The following is a 19,526-nucleotide window of genomic DNA, read 5'->3' as shown; positions in this document are numbered from 1 at the left end:
AATTATGCTGGCAAGAAAAACTAAAACTAAAGTATTTAGCAAAGCTTTAGTTAGGGCTGGGCAACGATTACATTTTTTTATCTAATTAATCACATGATTTCCCTGATAAATCACGATTAATCGCATTTGTACGCAAAATCCAAAAATGAATCCAAAAGTAGTGTATAGCTTTTAGCATTTAGTTTTATTTTAAATGTGCTGCCATATGAATGAAAGTGCCATAACATTTGTTGTGCAAACACACTTTTAACATCAGCATCTTTCTGTAGTTTTTATGTAGAAGCCTCGCTCCACTGTCTGTTTCCTTGAATGACTTGCTGCTATCAGTTGTGTGTTTTGCCTTTAAGTGATATTTTAGACTGGAACTACTACGCTGAGAAGACAATTCAACTTGGCAGTGTTTACAGATGACTTTGGTTCTGTCGACTCCGCCGTCTGGAAGAACTTTAAAATGAAAATGGCAGAGTAAAAGTTCCGTACCCTTCTCCATGTTTGGTGGATCCGCCAATTACTTTCGCAACAGACAGCAAGAGACTTTTACAAAATAAAAAGCCTGTGAGCAACAGACTTTTACCATAATAAAAAAAATAATAAAACAGGGGTGGTCCGTGGCATAGTGGGTTGAGCAGGCGCCCCGTGTACAAGCGGCTATAGTCCTCGCTGCAGTGGGCCCCGCTTCGAGTCCCGTATCGGACAGCTCTGTGCTGCGTGTCGTTCCCCCTCTCTCTGCCCCCTGCTTCCTGTCTCTCTGAACTTTCCTATCCATTAAAGGCACAAAAGCCCCCCAAAAAATTATTTATTGATGTTTTTTTTTAATTAATAAACAACAAAAAGAAAAAATCCTGCATTAATGTATAAATAAAATATTTATCGACGTTAAATAATTAATGCGTTAACGCGATAATAATGAGTTAACTCACCCAGCCCTACTTTTAGTATATCATCACTGCGCTTTTGTAGGATTCAAATCTGTCCTAAACAAGTGAAATCTCCCAGTTAGACCAAAGTAGTCTTTAATTCCATGTATGCTTGCAAACTAGAAAAGTTTCTAACAGCTAAACAGACTGATATGTCCATGTGAAGAAACAAAATCCACATAAAACAAGTGAAAGAACCAGCGGGGAGGGCCTGCCGGCTCTTTTTTCCCCCTCCTGCGGGGTTAGAGCTGCAGTGCAGCTAATGATGTGCGTACTGTACCCTGAGGGCCTCACACTCTCCTAATAGCATTACTGAGGCGATTGGGCTACTTGATGGCTGCTGGACACAATGTGTTTGGACCACTGTGTCAACATAATCAGCTTGCAGCTAACGAGATCAGAACAACCTGAAGGAGAACAGCTTCTACATATATGAGGCGTTAACAGAGAAAAATTCCTTCTTAGAAATCTTTTTTTATTTGACAGGATGGGATTGGGATTTGACAGGGTCTACCTCGCCTCTCGCCCATTGACTGCTGGGATAGGCTCCATCCGACCCGACCGACGGATTCAGCGGGTATAGAAAATGGATGGATGGATGGATTTAGTTATTATAATAATTTCAAGGAAAAAGCAGAGAATATTTTTTCCCCACATTATCTCATTATTTCAGAAATTGCCATAAACACAAAAGTACGTTTCCATGCATTTAAGTCTAACTATGGTCAACAGGCAACAAGGCCGTTTAATTGGGGCTCTGTCCTTTTATAACCAATTATAACCTAACCTGACTGTTTTTGGACAGTGGGGGGAAGCCAAAGGACCTGGAGAGAACCCACGCCTGTAAGCTCCACAAAGAAAGAACCCAGCTGGGTTTTGAACCAGGAAGCCTCTGGCTGTGAAGCAACAGTGCTAACGACCACACCACCGTGCTGCCCTAAAACAGTGTCAGTCTGGCTTAAGTGTGTGTATGTATTTCAAAAGTCCTCTATTGGCCAGAAAAAAAGAATTATTGGTTTCTTGTTCTTACATCACATAATGTACTGAATGAAACCAACAATAAACAAGTGTGCATATTTGAAGTTAGATGTTTTGTTTCCACTCCACATATACAATTGGACTCTTTGGGTTCCTTCATTAGCATTAACACACTCTGATACTGATATATGCTGTCCTGCTGCAGGAAATATTAGGGCACTTAATGTGGGGGCCATTTTTATTTATCCACAACGGTGTTGGCTGCTGCTTTTTCCTCGTGAACAATTGAAATTTCTTCAAATATAGGACAAACCTACACTTTTATTTGAGCTGATTTTGATTTACTTGTGAAGTTAAGTCAGCAGTTACATTTCTCTAACATCGTAATGATGTGCAGAAACACTTTTCTAGGCCTTTGTTTAACACCATCACTCTTTATTTACAGGTAAAATCAGTCATCTAATTTCAAATGTCATTTTTCTTATAATTTGATTCATGACGCCTTAGCCAAGGATAGTATGACATCATAAAGACAACGTTTGACTGACAAGAAATCTCTAATTTGTGGGACATACAGTGCAGACGTACCATAAAACAGATGCCACCCCAATTAAGTGCTTATAAATATGTCAGTTCATTTTTCTCACTTACTTTCTTGCTCCATAAAAGTGTTCTTTCCTTTATTCCTTACTTTTGAACTCACCTTGGAATTGTCTTCTTGTAAACACAGCTAAAGCTCCACAGTAATTAGAGCCGACTTTGGGAGGATTCGAGTCACTTCCTCCTTAGACACTTTGATTAAAGGCATGCCCATTAGAGCTAATTGGATTATTTCTACTCTGTTTACCTCTTAATTCCTCACATCTGTAGTTTGGGTAGCGGGTCTAGATGGGATGGAGGAGCTCATGATTCCACCAAGGGTTTATATGAGCATTCCCTTAGCGATATCTCATCCCTGCCCGTTTGGTCTCTGGGGGACCAGGACTGAATATGTGAAATTAAAACCAAGGCGACAAAAGAAAAAAGGCTCATCCATCCTCAGTTACACACAGCAAAGCGGGTTCAACAACATGCTTTATTGTGAACAATTTGATCCTTTTGACGAGACACAAATCTGGCATTATTATCGTCTGAAATAAAATTCTACATTTTCTTTTCTCAGATATTGTGCAGCAGATCAATAAAGTATATTGTGCAAAATGCAGACCAAAGCTATTGATCTTTCTCAGACTGACATTGATCTGACCGGCCCTAAATAGTTTTAGCACAACAGTTAAAATCCGTTCTTTCTTTTTCTCTCTGTTACACATTTATTTTTTCAGTGGCACCGTATGGGAAGAATATTTCTATTTTTCTTGACTGTGAGTTAGAGTTTTTCTGTACCTGCATTTTTAAGTCCTGAAGTGTATAGAATAATCCTCTTGAGCCCTGTAATCTCGTCACACGACTTGACCCTCTTTTTTGCTGCAGAGACAATTATGAAGTCAGACCTTGGCTGACAAACTGCAGCGACAAGACTTCCTCAAAAACGCACGCGCACTCTGCAGGTGTGATGTTCTCCTTTTTTTTCTCCTCCCCACTTCTTCACGATTTGGTTTAGTTGCGATTCGCTTTGTCTCATTAGTTGCAATATTCTGCTGTGCTCCAATGCAGCTGATTAATCATGCAAATAGACACAGCTGCACAGGCAGCCTTTTTCATCACACTAATGAATTAATTATCTGCATTCACAAGACTGTCACACGGGACCAACATCTTCTCGTGATTGCTGCATTCTGTTTGAAGCTCGTGAGAACAATTACTCTCCAAAATCTCTTCTTACAATAAAACTGATGCCTTGTGTGCGGAAGCCGTGGCGGCATTGCGCAGAGGAAACACTCAGCTTCAGGGCTTGTTCGCGAAATCCTTACAGACATTTACACACAAAAAAACCCTTTACACAACCTCAACATAAACAGTATTCTCTCCACCCCCAACCTGCTTTGCCTCTCCCTTCCATCCATTCCATTACTTAGCTCCATGTCATTGTCGCTTATAATAAAAATCTGTGCGCATCACAGACTGCTCCGGTGACCTTTTCCTCAAAGTGTGCGATGTGTGACAAATTCAATGCTGCGTGATTTTCTGCATGCAATGCTGAGCTGCCCATCTGTAATAGTGAAACAGGGGGGATTGCAAGGTTATACACATTGTCAGGAGTGACAAAGACAAGCGGGAGAGATCTCTTATATCTTCAACATCTTTTGCTTTCAACCTCGGGAGGCCTTGAAGTCCCATCCCTGCATGACTGGCAGCAAGAAAATAGTCTTTGGTTTGGAAAGACAGTCTCAAAGAGATGTGAAAGTGGGTGGGTGTTCTGTTCTCTGAGTTCTTGTCTGCACAGCGATATAAAGCCTTTTAAGTCAAAGAGAAAACACAGGACATGCCATGTTTATTCAAAGGGAAACTAAAGGAATTTTCCACAGAATTTCAAGCAAATCAGAAAAAGTTCAGACGATATGGAAAGTGCTTATTTAAAAAAACCTACTCTTAAACATGCTTTAATTTCTTTGCAGAGTATAAAACCAAGGCATATCGTGTTTTTTTTTTCTCTCATCAGCTTCTTTTCATACATCAGTTTTTGCATTTCAGGCCTGCAACAAATTCCCAAAAGGACGTTGGAATGGTAAAACTTTCACTGCTTGGTAATGTTGCCACTGACATTGACATTCTGGTATAGAGGATAACAAGTAATGAAGCATTTCATATTCTGTCTCATTCGTCCCATAAAAACATCTTAAGGTGAGCAAGGCTATGGGGTTGTCATTATGGCAAGTTTCCTTTTCAAATTCTCATCACATTCTCTTTAGAGGACAGATCAGGACAACCAACTTGCCAGTCAGCACCTGTACCCTCATCTTCCTCAGCCGAACCTTTGTTATATGTCCAGTGTGTTGAAAAAAACTGCAGAGATGTCCTTGGAAAGGATATTAATGTTGTTGTTCTGTCAAATGAGGTTTGCCAGGAGCACTGATGCAAACATATACCATCCCAGAGCCTGGCTCATGGACTAGTTGCTGCTAACAGTCTGGATGGTCCTTTTGGTCTCTGGTCAAGAGCAAGCAAGAGTCAATGTCTTTCAAACAAGATATGGAATACTGATAAGTCTGACCACAGACCAAATTTCCATTGTGCAATAGTCCATCCCAGGTGCCTCTGGGTCCGGAGAAGTTGACGCCTGCTCTGGCTAAGGTTAACATAAGGCTTCTTTTTGTACAATTAGGTTTTAAGCAGTATTTGTGAATGCCTTACTAGATGACTTGATACAGTTTTCGCCCAGTAATCCCTGGCAATAAGTCTCTATTTGCTTCCGATGAATCTCTTTGATGCAGAGCTGTCCAAGGGATCAGTAATAACGAGTGTCCAGCTAAGATCTGCTCCCTTGCCCTTCAAGCACTAAAATTCTTCGAGATTCCTTGAATCTGTCATGACAAGATTTAGGGTTCTGTTTTTCTGAGTTGTTCGATTTTTTGGGGGGAAGGTTATGGGATTTGGACCACCCTGATAGATGGTAGAGTTTGGGAAGGAATTGGTGGTATGCTATAAAACGCTGTCAGTTAATGCCAGTGGCTGCTGCTATGACCTCAAGCCTCCTGTTTAATCCAGCCGCTATGGGCCATCCTAGCAGTCATCAAAGACTTTACATGGATACTACTCTTGTACCAAATCATATGTAAACTTGCCCATTGGCATTACCCACATTTCATTTCATATTAAGTTTAAATAAAACTTTTTGACTTGACCTCATTATTAGCCCTAAATTGCCTCCATCCCAACTGTTTTGGAATGTGTGTCAGGCCTGAAATTAATTTTTCCATATGATCCCAACTTTTTCTGATTTGTGGTTATAAGTATATAACAGTATAAAGATAAAAAAAACCCAAAAACTATTTATTGCTTTACTTTTCTCCTCAGAGAAAACACAACTAGCGATTCAATCCAAAACTGTAACGGCATTCACACTTTTTATAAATAGCATCTTCATCGCTTCACCAGTCAACTGATTGCATGAATTACATTCCCAGGAGTAATAGTCATTTGCATTGCCCCGTTTTTAGACAGCCAAGAGAGACGTCCATTTCTTCCCTCCTGTCTTTATGCTGCCGCAGTAAAGACAGTAAACAGTTTTCCATCAGTCACAGCTCTGTCCTCCGGACCCAAAGTGGATGTTTGGCTGCTGTGATCAGTCTCCAAAGCCCCACCACATCTGATCTGATGTGTTGTTTTGGTTTTCCCATTTGCTCTTGAAATTGGTTTCACAAACAGAGAGTGTCAAGGTGCATCACCAAGCATCTTTGACTTTTAACTCCATAGTGATTCAGTGTCTGTGCTCGAGTAAATGTATGACTGCAGGCACAGGTGAGCCAGACACGAGAACTGTCAGCATATCCAGTTTGATGTATACTGCTTGTGGTTATGAATGAAATACATAATGCGGGGTACATATGATGATGGGCAGCCTCCTTTCATGCTTATAAATGAGATTCTTTTTCTTTAGTGCTGAAATATATTTACAGCTTCAAGCGTATCTGTGCATTTTAACATCCTAATGAAGGAATCCTTTCTCAACCTGCTTTCCTGATGTCGGAAAGCAGTCGCTCTGCTTCATGTTAATTATAGGGGATATATCCCTGAGCTGCGAGGGGAGAAAAATACAATTTGCTGCACCACAGGACAAGAAATTCATCCTTGGGTGCTGCGGTTTTCAGCCTTGTTTGTTCACGCAACGCGTGTCTTTCATTTTTTTTCCGAGAGAAAACTGGGAGGGAGGAGGACCTGAGATTCAATTTGCGGACAAGATGGAAAGCCAACACAGATGTCAGGAGTGAAAAATAGTTTCAATTGACAAGTGAGAGAAGTTTGCGGTGTTGGGCTCTGATGGTTCTGGCAGATGTGTTTCTGTCCTTGCCACCTCTCCACAGTGTACATGCAAGATTGGCTGCTGGTGAATTCCTGTATCTCCTTTCATTTAATTAATCCATGTTCTTCTTTTTTTTGTGGCAGAGGGGGGGGGGGGGTTGGCGTGGGAGGTAATTCATTTCAGGGACAAAAATAATTGTATATTGTATGAGCGTGATTTATTTTGCAGCAGTCATGATCAAAAGCTGCCAGTGCCATCTTACTGCTCTGTTAGGCAATGATTGTCATACCTGTAACAGCACATTCAGTGACTTAAGGAACAGCTCTTATCAATGCCTAGAAATCATCTGGAATTCACTGGTATTCAAGCATATTGCATAATCAGTGATCGTTCAGCAGAAATTAGCTTTTGTTTTTGAGAAGACCTTGAAAGATGTCAATAAATAAAACAAACATTCCCATGCATTCAGTCCTCTGCGCAGAATTTTATATTCTGCTCCATCAAGGTTTGTTTGTTTTTAATCTCCTCTGTTATCCATCTTTTTTTTTTTTTTAAATGTCCCCTCTTTGGGTGGAGGTGCTGCAGACCTAATAACTCATTCGCTCACCTGAGAATACAAAGAAGTGGCAGGAAGCATCGGACGCCAGCTGCAAGTAATACATAAAGATGAAGCAAAGGGGTGCGCCTTTTGAAGAGAAAACCAATTACTGCAGCAATTTTTGAGTCCGACAATGGACACGGGTCATTTCATATCATTTCACGCCAATTTTTCAGGAAATATACCATATAATATACTGTATATTTTAACTATATTTGAGTGTATGCACTCACCTAACATCTGAGTCTTGTGGATAAACAAGGGCAGAGAGAGCAGAAAGATCACGTGAATGCAACATAGGCCAAATACCTTTGCATCATTAATACAGCTCATGGTGCCAGGAACACCCTGGATAAAAAAAAAAAAATTGATAAAATGCAATAACCCAATATGAGGAAGTTAGTTCAAGCTGGTCAAGATGGAACTAAATAGAAGAAAATGTAAACTTAAAAAACTGGAATATTTTTACAACTGAGAATGATTTACACAACAAAAAAATAAGACAAAACGATTAAGCTCTGCAGAACTGAGAGAACCTACAGAGTCAGGTTATTATTATTCGTCAGATTTCTCACCTCAAGAAACAATTTTCACCTAAAACACGGTTATTTGACCTACAATATTGTCAACACAGGAAATACTGTTGTGGGACACGTTTCTTCCTGGTAAAAGAAAAATCTAATTACTGATGAGTATTTTTTAAAGTATAAATCTCGTAATGCCACATAGATCTTCATGCTCACACTTAGTAGGAGTCATTGCATTTGCATTGATATTGCAATCTACTTTATTGGGCTCTGCCCTTCACTGTCTTCAGTGATAGAGTCACTATGTAGATGGCCTCATTGTGGCAAAGCCAGGCAGCTGAACATTAATCATCTATCTGAGGGCCTTGGCTGTTAAATAAAAACCCAGCCAAAGCCAACGCAGGCCTGAATGGCCACAGGGTAAAATAAACCCTGTGTTTTAAATGCATAGTCGAGTAAAGAGCAGATAAGTGCTTCTAGGACTGACTACAGTAGTGTTTTTTTGCCATTATGTGAGAGGGATGCTGTATTTTGGTGTTATCCTGTGATATGCTGTGCTGCTCTAACTACCGCTGCTGTTATAATTCTATTCAAAATATACATATTTGCAGCTTATCGCTGCAGGAGCAAATATTCAATTAAACACACCATAGTCTGGAGGATTTCACAATTAATTGAGAATTTGTCACAGGAACTGTAATTTACTGCAGAGATGGCTGGATATGTTCTGTCACCGTTAAGCTTAGTTCAAATAATTAAAATAACCTGCTTCACTTAAACTAATATGTTAGTAGGATGTTAATGTATATCTGTCCTTGAAATATCATGCTTGCATTCATATTGTATTTTTTAACGATTTATGTATCTTTTTTCTCCACTCAGTCTGCTGCAGGATCAGACAGAAAGCTGCCTACAGGGAGAGAAATAGCCTCTTGGATAAAATAAATCCATGTAATGTCACAGTGAGCTCAATGAAATATGAAGATCCAGCACTAAGGTGAAAAGTCACCCTTACATATCACCTGATATGTAATGTTGGAAGATACGTGATTGTTAATTACAGTTATAAAAAAATGGGTTAGAGGGTTTTTTTGGAATTAAACTTGCTCTCTTAATAACCTGACGTTTAACACATCCATAAGGCCTGACTGCAGGCTCCTCTCAGCCCTGTGGCGCAGTCATTGATACTGATTTATGACTCGAGTCTGTCTCATCATTAATGAAATGATTATTTGTGACGGACCATAGAACAATGTGTCAAAACTGTTTGTGAAAGAGTAAAGGTCCTCCTGTTACTTCACCCCCCCCCAGAGAAGGCAAAGCCGAAAGATGAAATTTTGTTTTTTGTTGAGACATGCATTTCTTTTTCTATCACCTGCTTCTCTGACTGCATGTGTGTTCTTCAGTGAAAAGAGGATCATGTAGGTTTCACTTTGCCCTCCCTTATCGTGCGCCAACAGTGAATTAATTAACACTGTGATCAATTTGTATTGGTTTTCAATTTCTATCGCTCACTGAAAGCTGAGTTGACTAATAAAAGAAAACAGGCATTCCGCTCCAAGACTGCAGGTAGTAGCTACAAGCTACTGTCACATGTAGTCCAAAAGCAAATTACATACAGTACATTAGGCATGTAAATTTTTCATTTGAAGTTTAAACATCCATTTGAATTTCGGGAAAGTTCATATGCCTCTTAGAAAAAGATGCTAATCTCGCTGATGTAATGTTTTGTACGTAAATGACAAAAGGATGGCCAGCTTGCCACCCTCCAAGTGAGTCAACAATGGGCACAGTTAGCCACTGCAGGTCCATTGCCAGAGACTAAAAAATACCATCACTGACAACAGTTAAATATATATGCAAAGATATGTGACCCACTGGTGTTGTTTCAAGAGAGGGGTTCCAGGAAATTATAATAGAACTGGAGTCACGGTAAAGTTGACAGTTACATTATGTATAGTGAGGAGTTAAGTGGAAGCTCCTGCATTCTAAAACATTCAAATAATAGCATGTTCTTTTTTTTCTTTCAGTTTAGTTTCAACTTGATTTTTGGAGAAAGTGAACATCCTCCAGCATATAGTATTTTCTTTGTTTCCTACAAAAGATGTGACCTGCACTTCTCAACAAAGAGATTTTAAAGTAGCTCCTTGACATGGTGAAATACTGAAGAAGCTCTTTTTGTATAAAACCGTTGATATAACAGTCACTGTGTCCCTGGCTCTGACCTCGCATCTAGTGTCTCTCAGCTTCACAGTTATTTAAATCTTGGCTTTTTTCTGCCTTTTCAGCTCCAATAACCTTCATGTGCAAATAATGAGCAGCACACACAGCATTCAGTGGAATTAGTCAAAGCTGACTCATTATCCTTCCCTTAGTTACATTATCACAAAAACGTCTTTGCTATTATTATACCCACGTAGGTCTGTTTAGGAGCTTGGAGGTATTGGATATCAGAAAAATTTGAAAAATTTAACATGAGTACTTCAACAAAATATTGCAGAAATATTTGATTGTTATGACACTTGAACCATCTTTTAATTCCTGAGTCAGGGACACTTTTTTGGTGCTCATCAAATACTATGTTTGGCAGCCAACTGAGTAATTTATCCAGCAAAGAAACTGGTAACACCACAAATCACGCAATTTAGTGCTGTGCAAGATTTACCAATTAATTTCACATATGTTGTACAGCCCTGTGATACATGCCTAAAACTTGAAACAGGTTGTTTTTACATTATGTGTTCTCTATTTTCACGACATGATTGGGTAAAATGTTGGAAGCCTGAGTGGAGCCTCCTCCAACAGTATGGGAAAGAAGGAAAAATCACTTTTTTTTTTTCTCAGGCCGCTCCTACAATTTTTACTACGTGTGTAGTAAATGCTTCATAATGACCTATTACATCTTCTGTCAGCATTCAATATTGCCCCAGTTGGTGTGTCAGAGCACAGACAGAAACATCACTGCCATGGACAAAATTGCAGTATTAATTAGAAATGAGAAAGGTTTGGATTGGAACATTGGTGAGAGAAGGTTTGCTGATTCACCGTGTCACAAGTAGGCAATGATCTGAAAATCTGAAAAATGTAATATTCTTTGCCCAGACAAATTTAAAAGGTTCACATTCTGGCACCCTCTGGCAGCCAGACTCCAATGACTCCCACAGGGTGCCAGCGTCTTTTTAATGAATTTGTTTTTATTTTCTTTGAGTATTGACTGTCTGTGATGCTTCGTGTGTGTGTTTGGTTATGACGGGTATGTGATTGGATGAGAAAGTGAGCAGGGCAGGGTCGAGTGTGAGGGACAGAGGCCTGTGAGAGTGTGGAGTAGTGAGAGTGCAGAGGGTCAGGCACAGGCACAGTCTTAAAAAGTCTAAAATCCTATCATTTGAAATTTCATAAAATGTCATAGGCTACGTTCAGACAGCACACTGAAGTGACCCAAATCCGATTTTTTTTGGCCCTATGCGACCTGTATCTGATCTTTTTATGACAGTCTGAACAGCACAGATTGGATTTTTTCAAATCAGATCCAGGCCACTTGGATATGTGGTCCTAATTACGATACGTATCTGATCTTTTGCCATGCGACTGCAGTCTGAACGGCCAGGGCGCATTTATCCGACCTACACGTCTGAAAAGCCGCTCACATCACAGTCCCACCACTCCTGGCTACGGCGACGCACCCGAACGTGTCTTTGGATAGACGATGCCACTGCCCCACAAAAGGCCGGGGCCAAAAGCCTAGCTCTTTTTCTTTTTAACATCCTCTTTAATTATGCCGTGATTAATGTGCTGGCTCCGGCTGCACAACAACTTTAAAATGTAAATGTAAAATGCTTGTAGATGGCCAAGTCCTGCACCCAGCCACAGCAGAAAGTCTCGTAAGATTCAAAAGATTTGTGACTTTTAAACTCCTGCATAGTGTAGTAACTTACACCAAAGACAAGATAATTGACTATGTCCATATATGTGCACGCAGGTAACTGGTCCAGGTCTCTGTGCCATTCTGCTGCAGGGAGCTCGTAAGGATCAATATTTTGGATGCTCGAGAGCGTCTCCAAATACCGCTGCTTTGCGCTTGTAATAAGCTTGTCCCTGTAAGGTCCCTTTTCTTTCTGCATTGCTTTGCTTTCTTTCTTTTTTTTATTGTATTCGTCTCTGTCCTGCCGAAATGATAAATGCGGGAAATTTAAAGATATCTGGAATATATTGGCGCGCCTCCGTTAAGTTCTGATGGCGTTGCCCCTGGCAGCCAATAGCGTCTCCTGCCAACATGGCCGACCGGCTCACGTGACTCCTCATTCTCAATATGCATTCCTACTCTTGCCATCCATGTTTACTTCCGCAAACACTGGGCACGCTCGGTGCGTATGAGTCACCGTACGCTCTTCTGCGCATGCGGGATAGTATGGGGCGGTAAGCCGTTCACACAGCAGGCCACATACAGGTCGCATTTAATTGCAATGTGAACGACCTCACAAAAAAATCGGAATTGAGCATCAAGGCCTGCAGTCTGAACGTTTGAAAGGTCTTAAAAATGTATTGATGTGAGTTTTATTTAAAACAAATGTATACACTTCAGTCTCACTTTTAAATGTTTTGATTTTTGAGGACGCTATAACGGAACTAAAGTACCAGTGCAGCCCGGTCAAAATATATCGAGCACAACCTGCTATAGTATGCTGTTCGTGGTTGCTAGCAGCGCCATGACTGAGGAGCGATTAATCAGTTAACGCTTTGTTTAAGATGGGTAAATGCAAATTTGACAATTTGTGGCTTCAGAACAAACAATTTACCTCATAGTTGAAGCTGGTTGATGGAAATATTCATGAAAAGTTTGAAACTTGGCACATTGGGCATCAAGCCGTTGGAGTCCCATGCCAAATTGCAAAAGCATAAAGCGGTCTTAAAATGCCAGCAGCAAATGCTTTCCATCAGCCAGTATTATTCCACATCAGGATCTGGAGCGTCGAGGTCCAGCGCGACCCAGTCTGCTACAACTCCAGTTGACCTCCGGACAGCGTTTGGGTCTACGTCCACACTAAAAGAGGAGGTGCTCTGTCTGGATTCTTCACACAGTAGCTAAGCACCAGTCATATACTGGCAATGAGAACATTGATGAGCTGTTCCAGACAATGTTCCCGGATTCTGAGATAGCGAAAACGTTTATGTGTGGAAAAGACAAGACGGCGTACATCGCGCGATTTGGATTAGCTGATTTCATCAAGAGAGACCTTATCTCCAAAGTTAACGGCCCTTTTGTGCTGATGTTCAACGAATAAATTCATATATTTTACAACTAAATTCCAAGCCTCTTTTTTGCCAGTATGGATGTGAAATGGGTCTTAAAGTGTATCAATTATGGTCCAAAAAAAGTTTTAAAAAGTCTTAAATTTGACTTTATGAAACCTGCAGAGACCCTGCAGGCAAGTTAACGTTTTAGTGTGTTTTTGGCGTGGTCATCCTATCGCTGTGTTGTTTCACACATCAAACTGGCTTCAGAGAAACAGCTGAGTGGAGGCAGCAGCGTTGGTAGGAATGGAGCCTTACTTAATGTGTAAAAGCACGCATGACGCAGGATTGTTTCGCCTCTGTTACCTTCCTGGCCAGCACAGAGGCGCAACAGCAGCAGATCAACTTCAGCTCCCATTTCACATATGTACTTTTTGCACACGACACTGAGGGCAACGAAGGTGTATCAGTCCCGGTTTGAAAAGACAGATGTGAAAAGGACTTTTGTCTCTCGTTACCCCTCTAGCATCCTCAAATTGTGCAAAAAACTTGGCTTAATCATGGACTAAACAAGCCTTTTCCATGTAAATTAGACATTTTAACAATGTTGCTAACTTGGACAACAGCTGGAAGGTGACTCAGATATTTACCATCTGCAGCGTGCGTTTGTGATTTTGCATCTAAGCATCATCTGGTTGCATCAAAATGAATTTAAGTTCTGTCCTGTTCATTTGAGCAGATCTGATAATCGCTGACTTCATATAAAACAGTTGTAAACAAAAGGGCTTTTCAGAAAATAAGAAAATGACCAAATGCAAAACTGATACAACCACAGAATAAAATAGAATTTGTAAAAGCAGGTACGGATATACTGATAGAATAGAAAAAAGTGACATGATTATAAAAGGTGAAAGGTAAAGAAAACACAAAAGTGAGCATTTGAAAACGAGCAGCCCACAAAAGATCAGTGAGTAACATAAGAGCCCTTTCAAAACTGATGTTTTCAGCTTTGTCTTAAAAAAAGAGAAGCTATCAGCTTTTCATACCCAAACAGAGAGCTGGTTCCACAAGAAAGGAGCCTGAAAGTTAAAAGCTTTTCCTCCCCATCATAGACCTGGAAACTCTGAGAACAACAAGCAGCCGGCATTCTAGGTTGATAGGGAATAATTAGATCTTTCATAAAAGATGGAAGAAAGATTTTGAATAATGCAAAATTTTAAAGGGAGCTAATGTGGAGAGGCAGGGCAAATGTGATCCCTGACTGCAGCATTTTAGATCAACTTAATGGGATTTTTTTTTTTACACCCAGCTGAAATGGCTTTTCAGTAGCCAAGCCAAAATGTGATAAATGCAAGAACAAGTTTTACAGCATCACTTTGGGAAAGGAGGCTCCTGCTTTAGGGAATGTTCTGCAAAAAATGAAAAAGGCCACTGTTGTGATCTGTTCTTTATGAATAAAAAGACAAATCCTGGTCAAAAATGTTTTCAAGGTCCCTCACATCAGTACTTGCAGCTTAGCAACACCATCAAAAATAATGATAAAGATAGATAATAAATCTCTGAGATTTTTAGGGCCTAATGACCTTAGTTTGGCATGAATAAAGGAGGAAAACGACATGTCATCACTGCCCTAATGTGTCAAGATATGACCTAAACCAGTCCAACGCCCTATCCTTAATCCCAATGTTATGTTCAAGTCTTTGTACTAAGATTTTGTTGAAAGTGTCAAATGTAGCTGCTACATGTCAGGATACTGCTGTTATGTGCTGACGTTTTGCAGTAAGACGTTTTACATCACTACCTCCAGTCCAGAGTCCAGACTAAACATGGAGAAGCAGCATTTAGCTGTTATGCTGCAAACAAGTGGAACAAACTGCCAGTGGAGATTAAACTTTCACCAAATGTAGACATTTTTAAATCCAGGTTAAAAACATTTCTGTTCTCATGTGTCTATGCATGAAATCTGCACGATATCTTTGAACTTATCTGGACTGTTGCTTGTTTTTAAATTCATTTAAATTATTTTATTTGTTTCTCTTTATATTCTTTTATGTATTTTAATGCTTCTTCCACTCCCTGCTGCAATGCTTTTATTTTATGTAAAGCACTTTGAATTGTTTGTACATGAAATGTGCTATATGAATAATGCTATATAAATAATAAATAAATAAATTTGATTTTGATACCTGTAACCTCATTTGTGTTCTGCGTAACTTCTTGCTCCTCTTGAATTATCATTCTTCAATTATTAAATATCCCTCAATTTCTTTTTATAAAAGACACAAGTTTGCATCATAAACCCTTTCACATACTATTTGTTCAATTCCAGCAGTCTTTGTAAAGCTAGAATTGCTTACTATTCAGCATTGATGGAAAAGAATAAGAACAATCCAAGGTTACTTTTCAGCACTGTAGCCAGGCTGAGCCATGTGTTCCTTTAACTCTCAGTAGTGATGATTTCCCTTTTCTTCTTTAATTAATGGAATCCTTCCCACTATTATCACTGATGTATCATCAAGTACAACAGCTTTAGAAGCATCTTTAGCACCTGATTTGTATTTAGACTTTTTTTTTTTTTAATCTTGTCGAACTCTCCCACCTTACAACAATAGTCTCCTCTAAACTACAGCTTTTAATTTAGACCTAACCCCAATTAAGGAGGTTTTCTCAATCATCACTCCCATATTGGATCAGTCTGTCTTTGACAGGCTATGTACTACAGAATTTTGAAAGGAACTGCATTAGGCTGGTTTAAGTCATATTCATCCGATAGATTCCAGTTTGTTCTGTTAAATGAAGAATCTTCCTCGCACAGAGTAAATCATGGAGTTCCTCAGGGTTTTGTGCTTAAACCAATTCTCATACGTACCACTCAGGTTAACACTCTGGCAGAGAAGTGTTGGCAGCAGGAACTCTTTAAGCCTCTCCAGATGAGGTTTAACTGGAAACATCTGTCAACCTCAGCCACTCAGAGAGCAGACACCATCTATGGGAGGAAAGAAGAAGCAGCAGCCAAAACAAAGGGAGAGAACTCCCACACCCCGCACAATATCCCACAGTTAAACTGCTACAGGCCTAGAGTGCTGGGGGGCCTCTTATGTCACACCTTTCCTCACTTTGCTCTAATACTAATCTAAATCTAAATCTAATACTCCTTTCCTCCATACTCCACAGCTCTTTCCAACTAAGCTTTTTCTTCTCTACACCTTCCCTATTCAACCACTGTCCCTGCTTAGCCTGAGCCACTGCCTTTGTACCCCTTAACATTTCTTCCTGTCTGTGAACCTGCTCAACAACTAGCTTTCTCTTCTCTTTGGGACCTGCTCTACTCCACACTGGTTTGCCTGGACCAAGCCCCAAGCCTCCCCGGCCTATTTGCACATTACCCACAATCTCTGCATGTCTAAGAGTTGCTTCTGCCTCCTGAGCTGCCGTTCTTGGATTCCATTTCCTCCCCTTGGTTGGGTTTGGAACCACCTTACTAACTACCACATCTTTACTCCCAGCTAACAGGAGCTCTGTCCTAACTTTAGTACATTTAAACTCCTCTACGAGACTAGATACTGGGAGCTGGAGTATGCCTTTCCCATACAGTGCCACAGTACTTAAGCATCTAGGAACACCTAGCCACTTCCTAATGTAAAAACGAACTAATCTTTCCATTTTTTCTGCAACAGATAATGGAATCTCATACACAGACAGTGGCCACATCAACCTAGGAAACAATCCAAACTGCAGACACCACAGCTTCAACTTTCCTGGAAGCCCTTATTTATTTATTCTATCCAGTCCCTCAGCAACATCTTTCCGAAACTGCACTGCCTGCTCTCCATCATTCATGTCTGCCTGGTACCACCTGCCTAAACTCTTTACTGCCTTTTCCCTAATTATTGGAATGTTTTCTTCATCCATTACAAACCTTCTATCACTTAATTTCCCTCTACTTATTGAGATACTTCTAGACTTAGTAGGTTTGATTTTCATACCAGCCCACTTTAGATTTTTATTGAGTCTCTCAAGTATTCTCTTCATACATGGCACTGTTGTAGTCACCAACGTCATATCATCCATGTATGCTCTAATAGGTGTAAGGTGCATGCCATCCTGACGTCTCTCTCTACCTACAACCCACTTGGATGCTCCAATAATAATCCCATCACCATTGTAAATGCTAATGGAGAAATCGTACACCCTGCCATAATGCCTATTTCTAGCCTCTGTCAACCTGTTGTGAAACCTGCTGTATTCAGGCACAGTCTGGAAGTCTTGATAACTTTCAATTAGGCTTCTGACTTCATCACAGCACCGAAATAGCTCTGGTCAAAGTGTTAAACGACATTAGGGAGATCTTCTTATACCTCTTGATATCATTCTGTGTGTATGTGGCCCAATCCTAATTTCTATCTGGCGCCTGCTGTCTGAGAATGCTACATCCCTTGTCATGTTGTCAAATGTTGTGAAGGTCCAGGGTTGCAAGTTCAAATCCCGCCATTACCTCTCCCTACACCTCTATCCATGGCTGAAGTGCCCTTGAGCAAGGCACCTAACCCCACATTGCTCCAGGGGCTGTAACCAATACCCTGTATCTAAATAGCTGTAAGTAACTTTGGATAAAAAGCGTCAGCTAAGTGTAATGTAATGAATGTGGCGCTAAAGTAACACGTCACTGTCGCAGACGGTTGCGTTGCACCAGTCTCTATTAGGTTCCGACTCATGTGCGAATGCAAACTGAAACAGTTCCCCTTGTTAGCCCGATTCTTTATATTGGAAGCCCAAGAACCAGTATGCCTGCCTCTTTTAGCTGTGTTACTGCATGTTCTTTACTTCCGGTTGCTTGTTTTAAGAAGATACTGATCTCTCTCAGCTTTGGCGAAGCCCCTTCCCAGCATCCTCCAAACATTCCTCTTTTTTGCATCTCTCTAGTCCAATCTACAAACCTATCAGTCCCCTTTTTTCCTTCTTCTTTTGGGACCTTTTTTTTTCCATCTCGTCAAGGTGTCAAATAGTACCGACCCCAAAGAGCCGGGTTCACATGTTTTCCACTCATTGATCATTGTTTGTGACATTTAGATATTATTACACGTGTTAGTCAGAATGGGTGAAGGGCTCAGTGCACGAGTGGTAGGACCTGTATCAAGAAGCTTCTACACAAGTTCTAAAACTCCTGTGCGCTTGATTCGCTCGGGGTGATTTCCCAGTCCACACACTCGTTTTACTTCACCAATTTCTGAAACACCCTATCTTACTTCCCCCCTTTTTCTATTCCAACCCCAATATGCACAAACCACTTGAGAGCTGTATTCTGTCACAGCAAAAATCTCTTCAAATGGCGAACCACCCCCACAGTTTCATTAAAAATAACAAACTCTTGCCCTGTGTCCTTTATGATTTATCAGTCTGACCACCACCGTGGATTAGTTTACCGACCCTTCCCATGAGGATAACACTTTATTTTTCTAGTCTAACTACTGAGCTGCGGACGTTTTTACGGACTCTGCCCATGAGAATACCAATTTAGAAGAAAACGTCTCACACGGTTTCTTTTATTTGTTCGAATTAAACTTTTTGCAGGACACTTATTTTCTTTCCCTATGTGAGACTATGTGTTTTTATACTTTTACGTGTGACCACTCAATAAACCAAACAAACAGTAAATTTATGCTTTGATTTTTACTGATCAGGGGACATCTTAATTCAGACAACTTAATTTAGCTTGTCCAATGTGCAGAAATTTCACATATATTCATATATAAGAGGTTTTTCTGCTCACCTTATTTCTCTGGCGCCTCGAATTGTCTGAACAAAGTGACCCCCTCAATCAGCTCCGGCAGTCCTTCCTCGGAGTCAGTCCAATTCACGGGGTCGCGGTACCAGCTGTTAGACCCGATTCTTTATATTGGAAGCCCAAGAACCAGTTGGAGCAGTCTTAAGTTAAACAAAGTATTTATTGGAGGTCACAGGTCAAGTATCAGCGCTGGACTTGGAGAGACAGAGTTCTCGCATGAAATCCGTCCGACCAAGTCCCGAGATCCGGAAACATTTCATATTTATGTTCACCCTTATCTCAGAGGTTGTACCTACACTTGACAACGCATCATTGAATATTTACTCATGATGTGAGCAGGCCATCCACCGTCTTCGTCATGTTCTTTGGATGTGATAAGCGATGTGTGAGTGTTGTTTCAGGCGTGCATCTACTGCACCAGACCTATCTGTCCTAAGAGACGCTTTATCTGACCCAGTTATTTTATCCCGCTACGTCATCTTAAAGTGTTGGACATACATTTGCGTTGTATGAGCAGAGTGTAACGTACAAACTAGGAAAATAGATTATCTAGAGAACTACAGAATATGAATACATAAAGTCTAAGAAT

Source organism: Odontesthes bonariensis, chromosome 18 (genome assembly GCF_027942865.1).
Source record: "Odontesthes bonariensis isolate fOdoBon6 chromosome 18, fOdoBon6.hap1, whole genome shotgun sequence".
NCBI classification, from domain to species: Eukaryota; Metazoa; Chordata; class Actinopteri; order Atheriniformes; family Atherinopsidae; genus Odontesthes; species Odontesthes bonariensis.
Note: the sequence above shows the minus strand (reverse complement) of the source record.